Source organism: Puma concolor, chromosome B3, assembly GCF_028749965.1.
Source record: "Puma concolor isolate L17-30 chromosome B3, mPumCon1.1.hap2, whole genome shotgun sequence".
NCBI lineage: Eukaryota > Metazoa > Chordata > Mammalia > Carnivora > Felidae > Puma > Puma concolor.
This window is the reverse complement of record NC_141672.1, coordinates 35771589-35788051: the sequence shown is the minus strand read 5'-3', so window position 1 is coordinate 35788051 and position 16463 is coordinate 35771589. Positions and strand designations below refer to the sequence as shown.

Below are 16463 nucleotides of genomic sequence, written 5' to 3'. Positions count from 1 at the left end.
ATGAAAGAAAGAGAGTGCACAAAGGAGGGTCAGAAAAGGAGAGGGGGAGAGAGAATCCCATGCTGGCTCTGCACTGTCAATGCATTGCCTTACGTGGGGCTCAATCTCAGGAACCGTGAGATCATGACATGAGCTGCAATCAAAAGTCGGATGTTTAACTGAGTCACCTATGTGCCCCTATATTTCCTTTTTTTAAAAAAAAATTTTTTTAAATGTTTATTTTTTTGAGAGAGAGAGAGAGAGAGAGAGACAATGTGAGCAGGGGAGGGGCAGAGAGAGAGGGAGACAGAATCTGAAGCAGGCTCCAGGCTCTGAGCTGTCAGCACAGAGCCCAACATGGGGCTCGAACTCACGAGCTGTGAGATCATGCCCTGACCCGAAGTCGGACGCTTAACCGACTGAGCCACCCAGGTGCCCCTATTTCCTTTTTAAATAGCATTCTATTAAACTGTTAAACATGTGGAGAAAGCTTAGTCACCCTTACACTCCCTCCACCATCACTCATACAAAAACACTCACTCCCATTCCCAGAGGACTGGAAACAGGGAAGAATGAAGCATTACAGCTGGACAAAACAGGAGTTGAAGAAAATTGCATGAGAAGTAACTATGAACTGATTTTAGAATGAATTTATAATTCAAATTCAAATATCACTTGTACAAAAAACCTTAAATATGTGAATTTTGTTTATTGTAGGCCATGACTTCAGGTGCTTCTGAGCACCTGACAGAAAGAAATGTAAATTCTCTGGTGACTATACTTTACTTTTAAATTAAAAGAAATACCACAAATTATTTCCCAATGAATATGAAAAGCCCAATGAATATGAATATGAAAGGAAATAAGGTGCCATGAATGAGAATTAGCAGAAACATTAGACAGGTTTGTGCCATTTCATTGTGGTTTCTATTCCATTTGGACATGATTGAATATGCCCCTGAGTCTGTATAATACTTACTGCAGAAATTCATTGTGCGTGTGTGTGTGTGTGTGTGTGTGTGTGTATGCGTATGTTTATAATGTCCCAGTCCCTATTAGGATTCATTTCTGGAAGCAGTGGTAATAAGAACCAAGAGCCATGGCCTGAGGTTGAAGAAATATGTGGTGGAGTTCAAGCCATGCTTGTATTCTTGGTTGGAAGTTTCCTTTCAGGACTTTGAAAATGCCATGCTACTCTCTTCTGTCCTACAAAGTTTCTAATAAAAATCAGCTGAGGAAATCGTATGTGAGTTCTCTCATATGTAACAAGTTGATTTTCTTTTGCTGCTTTTAAGATTTTCTTTATATCTTTAGTTTTTTAAGTGTTTATTTTAATTCTAGTTAGTTAACATATAGTGTAGTATTAGTTTCAGGTGTAAAATACAGTGATTCAACATTTCTATACAATACCTGGTGCTCATCACAAAGGTACTCCTTAATCTCATCACCTATTTTACCCATCCCCCCACCCACCTTCCCTTTGGTAACCATCAGTTTGCTCTTTATAATTAAAAATTTATTTCTTAGTTTATCTCTCTCCCTATTTTGCCCTTTGCTCATTTGTTTTGTTTCTTATGTTTTACATATGAGTGAGATCATATGGTATTTGTCTTTCTCTGACTTATTTTGCTTAGCATAATACTCTCTGGCTCCATCACATTGTTTCAAATGGCAAGATTTCATTCTTTTTGACGGCTGAGTAATATTTCATTGTATGGATATGCTACATCTTCTTTGTCCATTCATCAGTCAATGGACACTTGGGCTAGTTCCATAATTTGGCTATTATAGATCATGCTGCTATAAATATCAGGCTACACATATCCCTTTGAATCAATATTTTTTTTTTCAACGTTTATTTTTGGGACAGAGAGAGACAGACCATGAATGGGGGAGGGGCAGAGAGAGAGGGAGACACAGAATCGGAAACAGGCTCCAGGCTCTGAGCCATCAGCCCAGAGCCCGACGCCGGGCTCGAACTCACAGACCGTGAGATCGTGACGTGGCTGAAGTCGGACGCTTAACCGACTGCGCCACCCAGGCGCCCCTGAATCAATATTTTTGTATCCTTTGGGGAAATACCTAGTAGTGCGATTTCTAGATCATAGGGTAGTTCTATTTTTAACTTTTTGAAGAACCTTCATACTGTTACTACAGTGGCTGCACCAGTTTGCATTCCTACCAGCAATACAAGAGGGTTCCTCTTTCTCTATATCCTTGCCAACACCTGTTGTTTCTTGTGTTATGACTTTAGCCATTCTGACAGGTATGAGGTGGTATTTCATTGTAGTTTTGATTTGCATTTCCCTGATGATGAGTGATGTCAAGCATCTTTTCATGTGTCTGTTGGCCATTGATATATCTTCTTCGGAATAATATCTATTCATGTCTTCTGACCATGTTTTAATTGGATTATTAGTTTTTTGGATGTTGAATTTTGTAAGTCCTTTATATATTTTGGATACTAACCCTTTATCTGATATGCAGATTGCAAATATCTTCTCCCATTCCATAGGTTGCCTTTTAGTTTTGTTGATTGTTTCCTCTGCTGTACAGAAGCTTTGTATTTTAATGAAGTTCCAATAGTTTATTTTTGCTTTTGTTTCCCTTGCCTCAGGGGGTATATCTACAAAGAAGTTGCTATAGCCGACATAACCAAAGAGGATATTGCCTGTGTTCTTTTCTAGGATTTTTATGGTTTCAAGCCTCACATTTAGGTCTTTAATCCATTTTGAATTTATATTTGTGTATGGTGTAAGAAAGTGGTCCAGTTTCATTCTTTCTTCATTTGTGTTGCTCTCCAGTTTAGCCAACACGATTTGTTGAGACTGTCTTTTTCTCATTGGATATTCCTTCCTGCTTTGTCAAAGATTAATTGACCATATAGATGTGGGTTCATTTATAAGTTTTCTATGTTGTTTAATTGATCTGTGTGTCTATTTTTGTGCCAATACCATACCAGTCCCTAAGAGGCTACATTAATCATGTTTTTTTTTCCTAAATCAGTATTTTAGATGTAGAATTGATAAAGCAGATATTGAACTTGCAATTAACTATCATTAGCTATAGATTTAAAGAGTATTTTAGATTTGTCACATGTAATGTATTACTGATGTTTTGAATTGTAATATGCTAAAATTTAAGTGAAATGATGAGTTTGGAATTGGTGACTTTGGCTAAGAACATTCGTCATGGCCTGCAATAGTTACCACCATTTCCAAGGGCCATTTTCCTTAGTATCACTTCTCCACTATACTTTATGGTATCTACTACTCAGAATGTAGCCCCCCATATTTCTGACTTAAGGGATTTCTTAATATAAGGACACTTATATTTCATAGAACAAGATATGGATATTCTAACTTCTATTTTGTAAGGGAAAATTTGTGATAAATGTAGACAATATGATGAGTTATTGAGAGATCTCACCTCTTTTATTCTTGAAATAAGCATATGTAAAGCTCTTCCTGTTCACAGGCATATATCTAGGTTTTGGAGTAGGAAAAAATTGTTCCTGATCTTAAAAACTTTATGTAGAAAGGTATAAAGCCATGATAATAAAATGGATCAAATAAAATAAATGCCAAAATATAAACAATACAAGATATTATACATCCACATTTAACTGACGTCCCCTTAATCAATTCACTAGCTTAACCTGTCTTCTCAATTGCTTATGTAAAACACACTGACAGATGTTCAAAATACAGTAGACCCTTGAACAACATGGGAGTTAGGAGCACTGACCCATTCGATTGAAAATCTGCATGCAACTTTTGACTCATCCTACATTTACTAATAGACTACTATTAACCAGAAGCCTTAATGATAACATAGTTGATTAACATGTATTTTCTATGTTATATGTATTATATGCTATATTCTTACAACAAAGTAAGCTCCAGAAATGAAAATCTTGGGGCACCTGGGTGGCGCAGTCGGTTAAGCGTCCGACTTCAGCCAGGTCATGATCTTGCGGTCCGTGAGTTCGAGCCCCGCGTCGGGCTCTGGGCTGATGGCTCGGAGCCTGGAGCCTGTTTCCGATTCTGTGTCTCCCTCTCTCTCTGCCCCTCCCCCGTTCATGCTCTGTCTCTCTCTGTCCCAAAAATAAATAAACGTTGAAAAAAAAAAAAAAAAAAGAAATGAAAATCTTACTAAGAAAATCATAAGGAAGGAAGCCAGAGCTGCTATGTGGGACTCTAGCTATCACCAGCCAATACCATATGCACATCCTGGGAAGTCTGGCACTATGCTCATTCCATGCATGAGTTGTCAGCCAGGGACATCAAGGGGAGCATAATTAAACTGAACAAGCACCGGGACTTCATGTGTGTATCATCACCTTTGTGGCCTCACAATGAGTCAAAACAGATATAAATTATACTCAGCTGGTTGCCCTGCATACCCTATATTCTAAGTGATGTTTATAGATCTTGGTCTTCTCTTGCAAGTAGTTCAGGAGGCAAAAACCAGGGGGTACTGTAGAGACCATCAATTTGCTGCTGGGTATAACATCACACTTCATATGTACAACATGTATGTGAATGGAGACAATGACCACCTGCTAGAAGTGTATGAAAGTACAGCCCAAGGGGAGAAGAATCCTAGAACATGTCACCAAGTGGAACTTCACCAAGTTCTCTTGATAAGAACAGCTGTGTTGTTAAGTGGTATGGTCTCATGGAAGAGCCTCTGGTAATAGAGAAGGACTTGCCCTCCTACCTCTTGCTCTACAAGTGTGCACCCCCCACCAAAGCGCACCAACACCACCTGGAGTGTTCCACCTGGCAACCATGAGGGTTTGCCTGAAAACTAGCCTGAGCTTCCTGCTGGAGGAAGGTCACTTACCCTGCCTGGTGGCTTAGTGCCCCCCTCACCCCTAGGTCTCTTGTGGGAATACACAAGACAAATAGGGAAATGCAAATTCCCAATACAAATTAGAAATTAGGAAGAGAAAATACGTTTACAATAATGTAAGTAAAAAGTTGTTATTTAAGTGGACCCACATAGTTTAAACCCATGTTGTTCAAGGATGAACTGTATACTAAACATTTGCCATTAGAGTGCTAGGCTACTCTCTAGAATAATTCCCAGCAGTTGACATTTATACTTCTAAGAATCAGTTGTATTTATCCAAAACCATTTTATGCCAGTAGATCTTTTTATTGTAATTGCCTAGTTAAATGTTAAAAATTTTTAAATAAGTGAAAAATTTATTTCTGTTTCTATAAACTTGGGAAGATTATAAAGTTGAGTTACTAAATATTGTTTTTAAATTAGATATGGTTAGATTATATATGAGGTAAAATCAGAAATCTCTTCTAATGATTGTTTCAAAAGAACTTATAATTACTTAGTCTAGGTGTGGCTAATGAAAGAAACCTTGTGCTACCTCCAATCAGAAGGCCCATACTCAGAGCAGATCCTAGTTCCATATCAAAATATTGGTCAATAGATAATCATTTATATGTTTTAAGGTAAAATAAACCATGTAATTTATTGTTTTTATGATTCGTCACCTTAACTAATTTTATTGGTTAGTCAACTAGCACACCCATGTTGAAATAGCTTTCATAGTCAATGAAACAAATAATGAATTCTGTATTTTCTAATGACTTATGCTTCATTGTTGTATGAAGGATCATCAGAAAAGAGTTTGACTATTAAAGAAGTGTGAGACTTTTCTTTACCAGTCCTGTCATTTTTCTTTTCTTCCCCTTAGTTTATGTCTACTTAGTCCATATGCCTTTCTATTCACTGAATGCTAGTACTTTTTGTGGCCAGTTTGGCAATTACTTCCTATAATAATAGTAATCATTAACATATACGTATAACAAGAACATCTACTCTGTTCATTTTGTTATAGACAATTTATGGCAAGTTAAAAAATATGCCCAGTATTATCTCTTAAATTTGATATCTAGTCTACATTTTATCTAACAAGATAACAAAAGCATCATGTTCAAGTAGAATACTGGAATAAAAGCCAAGAGATATGATTTCTGTGCCTCTATGCAGTGTTATCTGGGATAATCTTGGACAAGGCACTTACTTATATTTTTTATTTTAAAATGGAGAATTAAACTAAATTACTTCAGAAATCTTTTTTTAATAAAGCTTAAATAAAATAACCCAAACAAATCCAATATACTTTTTATAGATTATGAGATTTTTCAGAAGGGATTTCTTGGTTGGGTTTCACTTTTTTGACACTATTGTGATACTAAAATCAGACGTAATAGCTGTTTTCTGAATCTGCAAATATAAAAAGTACTAACACAAAGGTGATGGCTATAGTTTCATTGGTCCAGAAGGAAGGAAGGAAATTAATTTGGGAGGAGTAGAGAAGATGGTTTCAGTGCTTTTTATTTCTCTTTTTTTTTTCATTGTTTTCATTTTTTTTTTTTTTTTTTAAACAGAGGTAACAAAGGGGCATTTGGGTGGCTCAGTCGGTTAAGTATCCTAATTGACTTCCACTCAGGTCATGATCTTGTGGTTCAGGAGTTTGAACCCCGCCTTGGGCTCTGTGCTGATTGGAGCCTGGAACCTGCTTCAGATTCTGTGTCTCCCTCTCTCTCTGCCCCTTGCCTGCTCGTGCTCTGTCTCTCTTTCAAAAATATATAAGCATTAAAAAAAATTAACAGAGGTAACACATTGGCTTATAATAAGGTCAGTGTATACTTTTTTTGATAGGAACAAAATAAAGTTTAACATGTCTCAGTAAAATTCTAAATGTCATTGACCTTTTTATATTTTATCTATGTGGAAAATCTGATGATTAAGTCCACAATTTAATGAATTTGAGGTAGACTGAACATTTTCTAAGACTTCATCATTTTGATCCTTCTGTATTACTTCCCCATGTTACTATTACTCCTAATTGTGCAACATAGCTTTGGCTAGATTCCAGCAAGCCAGGCGAGCTGAAACAGTTGTCCTAAAAATAAAATTTTTGTGGTTGTGGCGAGTCATTTGGCTGATTTTCTAATTTGGTTGAATTTGGATCATAATTAATTATGTGTTACTTTGATATCAATGTCAGATAAATAGCAGAAGAACAGTAAATAATATTGAAAATTTTGTGGCACTCACATTTTGGTCATGAACTTCTGAAGGCTCCTAAAAGAAGCATTGTCCTATAGTAGATTTGTCTTATAACACCTATCCTTTCATTTTTTTTTTTTCATACTAGAAATGCACTCTGGTTAGAGGAGAGATTAGGGCACCTTCTGCCTTTTGCAAACATGTGGGTGTTTATGAATCACAATTTGAGAACTAGAGGTCTATAGCAGTGTTTTTGCAAGTATGCTCTTGTACTGTCTGCATCAAAATCACCTAGAAAGCTTGTTTAAAATGGGTATTTCTGGCCTTCATCTAAAGCCTTTTGAATCAGAATCTCCAGGAATGAGATTCAGGAATATAGATTTTAACAAGCTCTCATGTGGCTCATATGCCCACTTAATGTAGAGTATCTTGCCTTAAGTATATTTTGTATCTTGAAATATTATCTAATGATTATAGTATATGCATATACAGTTGACAGGTGTTTGAATTGTGTGGGTTTGTTTCTTTTTGATTACATTAAATTTAACTTAATGTATTTTTTAAAGTTTATTTATTTTGAGAGAGAGAGAGAATGAGTGGGGGAAAGGGGCAGAGAGGAGGAGAGAGAGAGAGAGAGAGAGAGAGAGAGAGAGAGAGAGAATCCTAAACAGGTTCCATGCTCAGCATGCAGCCTGATGTGGGCCTTGATCCTATAACCCTAGGACCATGACCTGAGTTGAAATCAAGAGTCAGACACTCAACCGACTGAACCACCCAGGTGTCCCTGTGCAGGTTCCCTCATATTTAGCTTTTTTTCAGTGAATATTTGGAAATACTTTGGATATTTGTGACAATTTAGAAAAAGTTACAAACTGTGTAGCTTAGAAATATTGAAAATTTTAAAGAAAAAGTTGGGTGTGGGGCACCTGGGTGGTTCAGTCAGTTAAGCATCCAGCTTTAGCTCAGGTCATGATCTCATGGTCCGTGAGTTTGAGCCCTGCATCGGTATCTGTGCTGGCAGCTCAGAGCCTGGAGCCTGCTTTGGATTCTGTGTCTCCCACTCTCTCTGCCTCTTCCCCACTCACGCTCTGTCTCTCTCACTCTCAAGATGAATAAATGTTAAAAAAAAAAAAATATATATGTTTCGCAAGTATGTAAAATATATAGACAATAGTTTATTTTATTTTATTTTTTTTTTTTAATTTTTTTTTTTTAACGTTTATTTATTTTTGGGACAGAGAGAGACAGAGCACGAACGGGGGAGGGGCAGAGAGAGAGGGAGACACAAAATCGGAAGCAGGCTCCAGGCTCTGAGCCATCAGCCCAGAGCCTGACGCGGGGCTCGAACTCATGCACTGCGAGATCGTGACCTGGCTGAAGTCGGACGCTTAACCGACTGCGCCACCCAGGCGCCCCGACAATAGTTTCTTTTATAATATACTACCGTAAGTATTCACAAATCTATTATTAACTTTTTATTAAAACTTATCAATACTTATACACACACTTACAGACTGTACATGGCAATATTTGTAGTTGAGAGAAATATAGACAAACATAAAGTTGCAGTATTAAATCATAATTGCACATAACCACTACATACTGTAGTACTGTAATAGTTTCATCATCACCTCATTGCTATGGCGGTGACCTCAAGTATTGTGAGTTTCCGCTTAAAGTACCATGTGATGCTAACCATCTAGAGAGCTTATCCAATGAAAGGCTTATCACACTAAAAAGTGGTCTTTTGGGGGCGCCTGGGTGGCTCAGTCAGTTGGACGTCCAACTTCAGCTCAGGTCACAATCTCGCGGTCCGTGAGTTCAAGCCCCGCGTCGGGCTCTGGGCTGATGGCTCAGAGCCTGGAGCCTGCTTCCGATTCTGTGTCTCCCTCTCTCTCTGCCCCTCCCCCGTTCATGCTCTGTCTGTCTCTGTCTCAAAAATAAATAAAATGTTAAAAAAAAAAAAAGTGGTCTCTTGTAGTTCTCACATATTTTTATTTTTTATTTTTTATCTTTATATGTAGAGAGAAAGAGTGTCAGCAGGGGAGGGGGGGTGGTGGGTAGAGAGAAAGAGAGAGAGAAGCCCCAAGCAGGCTCCATGCTCAGCGTCAAGGTAATAGGATAACAGGAGAAGCAGCTTCTTCCAACCAAGAGGCATCAGACAAGTTCCCAGGTGCCATTAAAATCATTTGAGGAGAAAGCATATTTGCCTGAACAGGCTTTTATTGAAGACAAAATTGTGCTATTCTGGAAAAAAAAATGTCACAAAGGACATTTGTTAGTAAGGTAGAGAAGTGAGCACCAGGATTTAAGGCAGGAAGAGATAGGCTAATTCTGTTCTGTGCAAATGCAGTTCAGTTTATGATCTGGACTGCCCTTATCTCTAAAGCTGCCAACCCCCAAGCCTTGAGGGAAAAGATAAACACCAGCTGCCAGTCTTTTGGTTGTTATCCAAGAAGGCCTAGATAACAAGAACTCTTATTCTGGATTGGTTCCATCAATGCTTTGTCACTGAAGTCAGGAAATATCTTTCTAGTAAGGGACTGCTTTTTTAAAGTGCTTTCGATATTGGACAGTGCCCCCTGGTGACCCAGAACCCCATGAATTCAGCTACAAAAGATGTTGAAGTGGTCTCTTTGCCCCCAAATATCACGTCTTTAATTTAGCCTCTATATCAGGGGGTCATAATGACTTTTAAATGGTGTTACACAGTACTATATGTAAAGAATTGTCAACACCATGGAAGAGAACCCTGATAGAATATCACGAAAGTCTGGAAGAATTAGACCATTGAAGATGCCATCATTGGTACATGAAAAGTTGTGGAAGCCATCAAGCCTGAAACCATAAATTCCTCCTAAGAAAACTATCCAGATGTTGTGCATAACTTCACAGGATTTACGATAGAGCTAATCAAGAAAATAATGAAAGAGAATGTGGATATGGGGGGAAAGGCAGGTTGTGAAGGGTTTCAAAATGTAGATCTTGGAGAAACCCAAGAGCTAATAGACAACACACCAGAGAAATTAACAGAAGATGACTTGATAAGTGCTTCCAAAACAGTGTCAGATCATGAGGAACAAGACGTAGAAGAAGTGCCAGAAAATAAAATGACTTTAGACAATCTAGCAGAAGGGTTCAGATTATTCAAGACTGACTTTGACTTCTTTAATGACACGGACTTTGGTATGAGCACTGAAACTAAAGCAAATGGTGGATGAAGGATCAGTACTGTATAGAAACATTTTTCGATAAATGAAAAAGCAAAAATGTTGGACAGAAATGATAATGTATTTCCATAAAGTTACACTATTCAGTGTATCTTCCTCTCCCACCTCCTCTACTTTTTCCACCTCTGCCATCCCCAAGATAGCATGGCCAACCTCTCATCTTCCTCCCTCTCTTCAGCCTACTCAATGTGAAGACAAGGGTGAAGACGTTTATGATGATCCACTTTCACTTAATGAATAATAAATAATCATCATGGTGTAGAGTCAATAAACTTATCTGTTGTGTATGCAAGTGTCTTCATGTGAAAGTCTAATAACTATACAGCAAGAATTGTATGAGATACTTTTGTGTCATTATAATCCTCATCATTGCCTAAGTAGTCATCATGTACAACACTGTGTGTAAGTCTTATATGGAAGTAGATGGCCTATCCTTATTTAGGCATTAAGTGAGTGATTTTTAATACTGTATAAAATTATGATGTGTTCTTTTACTGTTTTATGACTTTGCTTCCAAAGAATTACATTACCGTATAGTATGCCTATCTCACATAATTGGAGAAACTGTACATCAGCCTATCATAGGTAAGTGTTTTTTTTAAAAAAACTAATGTTTCCAATATCATGAATATGACTAATACTGTATGCCATAAAACTTTTATAACCATTCATAAGTGTATAGACTAGGCTGCCATAAACAGTCATATTTGATTACACTAAGATACCACAAAGCAATCATATTGCTGCTTCTTTGTTTTCAGTGCAGGAATCATTATACCTGTAAATAAATAGGAATTTCGGGGCGCCTGGGTGGCGCAGTCGGTTAAGCGTCCGACTTCAGCCAGGTCACGATCTTGCGGTCCGTGAGTTCGAGCCCCGCGTCGGGCTCTGGGCTGATGGCTCAGAACCTGGAGCCTGTTTCCGATTCTGTGTCTCCCTCTCTCTCTGCCCCTCCCCCGTTCGTGCTCTGTCTCTCTCTGTCCCAAAAATAAATAAACGTTGAAAAAAAAAAAAAAAGGAATTTCTTTTTCACATTATCTTTTCCTTTTATTAAAGTTTATTTATTTATTTTGAAAGAGCGAGAGAGAGCTCATGCACAAGCAAAGGAGAGGCAGAGAGAGAGGGAAAGAGAGAATCCCAAGCAAGCTCCTTGCTGACAGCCACATTGAGGGGCTCTAACTCAGGAACCATGTGATCATAATCTGAGCTGAAATCAAGAGTTGGTGCTTAACTGATTGAGTCACCCAGGAACCCCTTATCTTTTCATTTTTGATGTTTAGTGTGAGTAATACAACATCTACAGTGCCTTTTATCCTATCATATTGCTGTAGGTACTGATATGATTCATCTTGCAAACAGATGCAAACTTATGGTATTGATAAATACAGTATAGTACTGTAAATGTATTTTCTCTTCCTTATGATGTTTGTAATAACGTTTTCTTTTGTCTAGGTTACTTTATTGTAAGAATACAGTATATACTACATATAACATATAAAATATGTGTTTATTGACTATGTTATCAGTGAGGCTTCTGGTCAACAGTAGGCTATTAATAGTTAAGTTTGTGGGGAGTCAGTAGTTATACATGGATATTTGACTGTGTTGGAGGTCAGGTCAGCACCCCTAATCCTGCATTGTTCAAGGGTAAGCGATAATTTGTACATAAATGTACACAGAAAAACTGGAAGTGCATGCTAACAATTTTTACAGATGGGATGTTCAATCAAAAAAACTTTGGCGAACATTGATCTAGATATACACCATTCAGTATGGTAGCCGACCAGCCACATGTTGCTGTTGAGCAGTTGGAAAGTGGCTAGTCTAGACTGGGATCTAATTATAAAATACACATCAGATTTTAACAGCTTATATGGATGTAAAATATCTCCTTAATAATTATTTAATTGACTACTTGTTGAAATGATATATTTTGTTATATGGAATCAAGTAAAATATATTAAAATTAATTTTACCCATTTCTCTTTACTTTTTTTTTTTTCCAATGTGGCTTCTAGAAAGTTTAAAATTATGGGGCGCCTGGGTGGCTCAGTTGGTTAAGCGGCTGACTTTGGCTCAGGTCATGATCTTGGGGTTCGTGGGTTCGAGCCCCACATCAGTCTCTGTATGACAGCTCATAGCCTGGAACCTGCTTCAGATTCTGTCTCCCCTCTCTCTCTGCCCCTTCCCCACTCACGCTCTGTCTCCACCTCTCAAAAAATGAATAAACATTAAATTTTTTTTATTAGAAAAAGAAAGTTTAAAATTATAGTGTGGTTATTAGCACAGATTTCTATTGGACTGCACTGGTCTACAGCTTACAAACATTGACTAGGGAATTAGAGGCTCTCAATTTCTTCACAGTTCTTATTTATTCCTTTACTCATCTGAATAATGAAGATGGTAGATATTTATAATTAGTATATAGCTAAAGTCTAAACCAACAATTGTTATGTCATTGGGAGAGATTAAGAGATTAACATATATTAATGAGATTAATGGGAAGATCAGTGTCAATTTTAGGAGCCTGCTAAGAAATTCTTAGGAGCTACTGAACTTAAGTATCTCTTTTATCCTTCTGTAAGTATAACTGCAAAATCATTACCAACCAATTGGACCTTAAATTTGGAGTTTTACCAAATATTTGTGATATTGTCAAATTAAAGTCTTAGAGGATTACTTAACACTTGAATAATCTGACTGTAATAACATCCCTGAATAATTGCTTTTAAAAAATTATAGTTCAATAGTTCTGTGGGATTTTTAAAAATAATAGTTGTCTAAATTTAATATCATGTGTCACTGTTGTGTCTGATCAGTGGGGTTTACTGATTTGTCACAAATTTAGATGAATTCATATATAAGTTAACTTTTTACTTGGATTCAGGCACAACCTAAGTTTTTAAAAAGTGATTTTATTGGTTTTTTCAATTATATGTTTTATATCTTCATGCATTTTGGGTTGGGATATACTTTTAAAAGAAAAGTACTGGGTTTGTCTTAATTTCCTGCTGAATCTCAAATTGTAAAATTTCTTAGAGTAATCATGAATGAGCTTATAAAATGAGAAGTTAATTTCTGTTGTCTATTCAAGATGTAGTCCTTGGTCCAGTGTCTTTGACATCTAGGACTTCTTTTTTTTTTTTTTTTTTTTAATTTTTTAAATGTTTATTTATTTTTGAGAGAGATAGAGACGGAACGTGAGTGGGTTAGGAGCAGAGAGAGAGGGAGGCACAGAATCTGAAGCAGGCTCCAGGCTCCAAGCTGTCAGCACAGAGCCCAACCTGGGGCTCGAACTCACGAGCCGTGAGATCATGACCTGAGCGACTGAGCCACCCAGGCGCCCCAGATCATCTAGGACTTCTTAAGTAATGCAGTATTTAAGGTCCCACACTAGATCTACTCCATCAGAATTCAAATGTTTAAGTGTAAGATGTGCTGGTGTTGGTTGTCACCTGCATGTCTAGATTTCTGCTTAGACTGCCATCTAGTGACAGGTTTACAAAATTTATGCAACTAAGAAATCTATTTTTCTGTTTTTCTTTTCGAAGTAGTAAAATATTTTATATATTAAAAAACCATAAATTTAAAAGGAAGATATTACTTTTTCCACATGTAGTCCTATACCAGTTCCCTAGAGACACTTTTAACTATTTCAGATTTTAGTGGTTTTCATATTTACCATCATAACTAAAAATGACAGTTGGATTCCTTTTTCTAAGTCTTAAAATGTAAAGAATATTTATGGACTTCCTGCTCTAAAAGGTGAGGAATTGACTCACATCATCACATCTTTCCCTGTCCCCCCTTTTGATACTTATGTTGATTTAGTTCTTTGATGGGATTAGTTTTTTACTTCACCTAATATGCATCCATTTCTTTCAATGTAAAGTTTAAACACCCTCTCTTTACTTCACTTTCTAAATCAATATCCCATTTCTTTCTTTATTTTTCTTCTTTTGTTTCCCAGATTCTGTCAACTTTGCCATTACTTTCATATTGTGACGATCTCTACCCTTTATATTACTTTTTTAAGAAAATTAATTATTTTTAAAATTTACATCCAAGTCAGTTAGCATATAGTGCAACAGTGATTTCAGGAGTAGATTCCTTAATCCTCCTTACCCATTTAACCCGTCTCCCCCCACCCCACCCCACCCCTCCAGCAACCCTCTGTTTATTCTCTATATTTAGAGTCTGTTATGTTTTGTCCCCCTCCTTGTTTTTATATTATTTTTGCTTCCCTTCCTTTATGTTCATCTGTTTATTATCTTAAAGTCCTCATATGAGTGAAGTCATATAATATTTGTCTTTCTCTTGTCTCTTGTCTTTGGAGTTGCAAATGGCAAGATTTCATTCTTTTTGATTGCCGAGTGATACTCCAGTGTGTGTGTGTGTGTGTGTGTGTGTGTGTGTGTGTGTGTGTGTGTGTGTGTATACACCACATCTTCTTTATCCATTCATCCATTGATGGACATTAGGACTCTTTCCATACTTTGGCTATTGTTGATAGCACTGCTATAAACATTGGGGTGCATGTGCCCCTTGAAAACAGTACACCTGTATCCCTTGGATGAATACCTAGTAGTGCAATTGCTGGGTCGTAGGGTAGTTCTATTTTTAATTTTTTGAGGAACCTCCATAGTGGTTTTGATTTGTATTTCCCTGATGGTGAGTGAATTGAGCATTTTTTCGTGTCAGTTGGCCACCTGGATGTCTTCTTTGGAGAAGTGTCTATTCATGTCTTTTGCCCATTTCTTCACTGGATTCTTTGTTTTTTGGGTGTTGATTTTGATAAGTTCTTTATATATTTTGGATACTAACCCTTTATCTGATATGCCACTTGCAAATATCTTCTCCCATTACATCAGTTGCCTTTTAAGCTGCCTTTTAGTTTTGCTTACATTACTTTGTAGAGCCATATTAAATCATTCATTGCATACATTTTGGCTGATTGCTTTTGAAGTAACAGATACCTTATTAGGTGGTGTGGACGCTGTGGTGAACATTTACATAATATCTGCCTTCATGGGGCATATAATCTAGTCTTCCATGCTTTGTTAAGCATTGATTCTAAAAATTGTAATCTAATAAATTGTATGTAAATGTTTATAATTTTTACATATTCTTCATTGCAGAACCAGGTGATATAACAAGCTTAATAGATAAGGAATTGTAATACTACGTCCCCTAACCCTCTGCTACTCAAAGAAGAATGTCAAGATTAAATGCATTCTCTCTTCCTATACTCCATGACTTCAAAATAATGACTCATTTGTATTTGTTTTATATTTGGATTGTGACTTTTTAATAGTTTTTTTAGAGGCTTCTAATTGCCTCCCCCCCCCACCCCCCCCATAGTGTATGCTGTTACCCTATCATTAAGTTTCTCATTTTCTCATGTATTACTCTGGTGCACATTTTCATCTTTATCTTCCCAGAGTACTCTGATTTTGTCCAGAGACCGTTTGCTCTCTAGACCTACTACACAGCTATTGCCGTTTGCTTTATTTTCATTACACTCCTGAGACAGCTATTGATTCTTGAATTCAATTTTAGTCTTAGTGGATTATATCTTCAAGGTAGTACTTAATAAATGAATTAATGTATGTAGGAGGTAAAGTATCTGAGTTCCGGTATCATTGAAAAAAGGTTTTATTTTCCCTATTCTTAGCTGATACTGTGGTTGGTTGTGGAATTCCAGATTCGAAATCAATTGCCCTCAAAACTTTAAAGCAATTCTCCATTGTTGTCTAGTGTTGCTGGATTTCTTATTTTCCTTCTCTTAACCATTTATTTTTCTAACTCTGAGAGATCTTTTCTTATCTGAAATTTTATGAAATTGCATGTAATAACATGTTTAGTTATGGCTCTTTTTTTTGTTCATCCTGTTTGGCACTTGATAAGTCATTTCAATTGAAAGATTTGTCTTTCTGCTTTTGGAAATTTTCCTCTCTTGTTGAATTGTTTTCACTTGCTATGTATTTCTCTTCTTTTTCTAGAACTCCTACTCAACAGATGTAGTATTATCTTTTCTATGCATTCTGTAGTTGCTGGCTTGCCTTTACTCTGTTTTCAATGTTTCCATCTCTTTAGGAGTGTTATTGGCCTATAATTCATCTTTGTCTACTTTTCTTGCCTGGTTTTTGTTTTCATATCAAGGTTTTACTGCTTATAATTAAATGAATTTGAGATTGTTTTATTTCCTTA

General features: G+C 36.8%; 1 protein-coding gene and 1 pseudogene across 18 annotated transcripts in view; both read left to right on the top strand.

Moving 5' to 3' along the window:
- GPHN (gephyrin) overlaps positions 1-16463 on the top strand; it is a 635492-nt gene that overhangs the window by 198748 nt on the left and 420281 nt on the right. The gene's annotated exons all lie outside the window — the stretch shown is intronic.
- LOC112855043 (phospholipid hydroperoxide glutathione peroxidase GPX4 pseudogene) lies at positions 3902-5247 on the top strand (annotated as a pseudogene).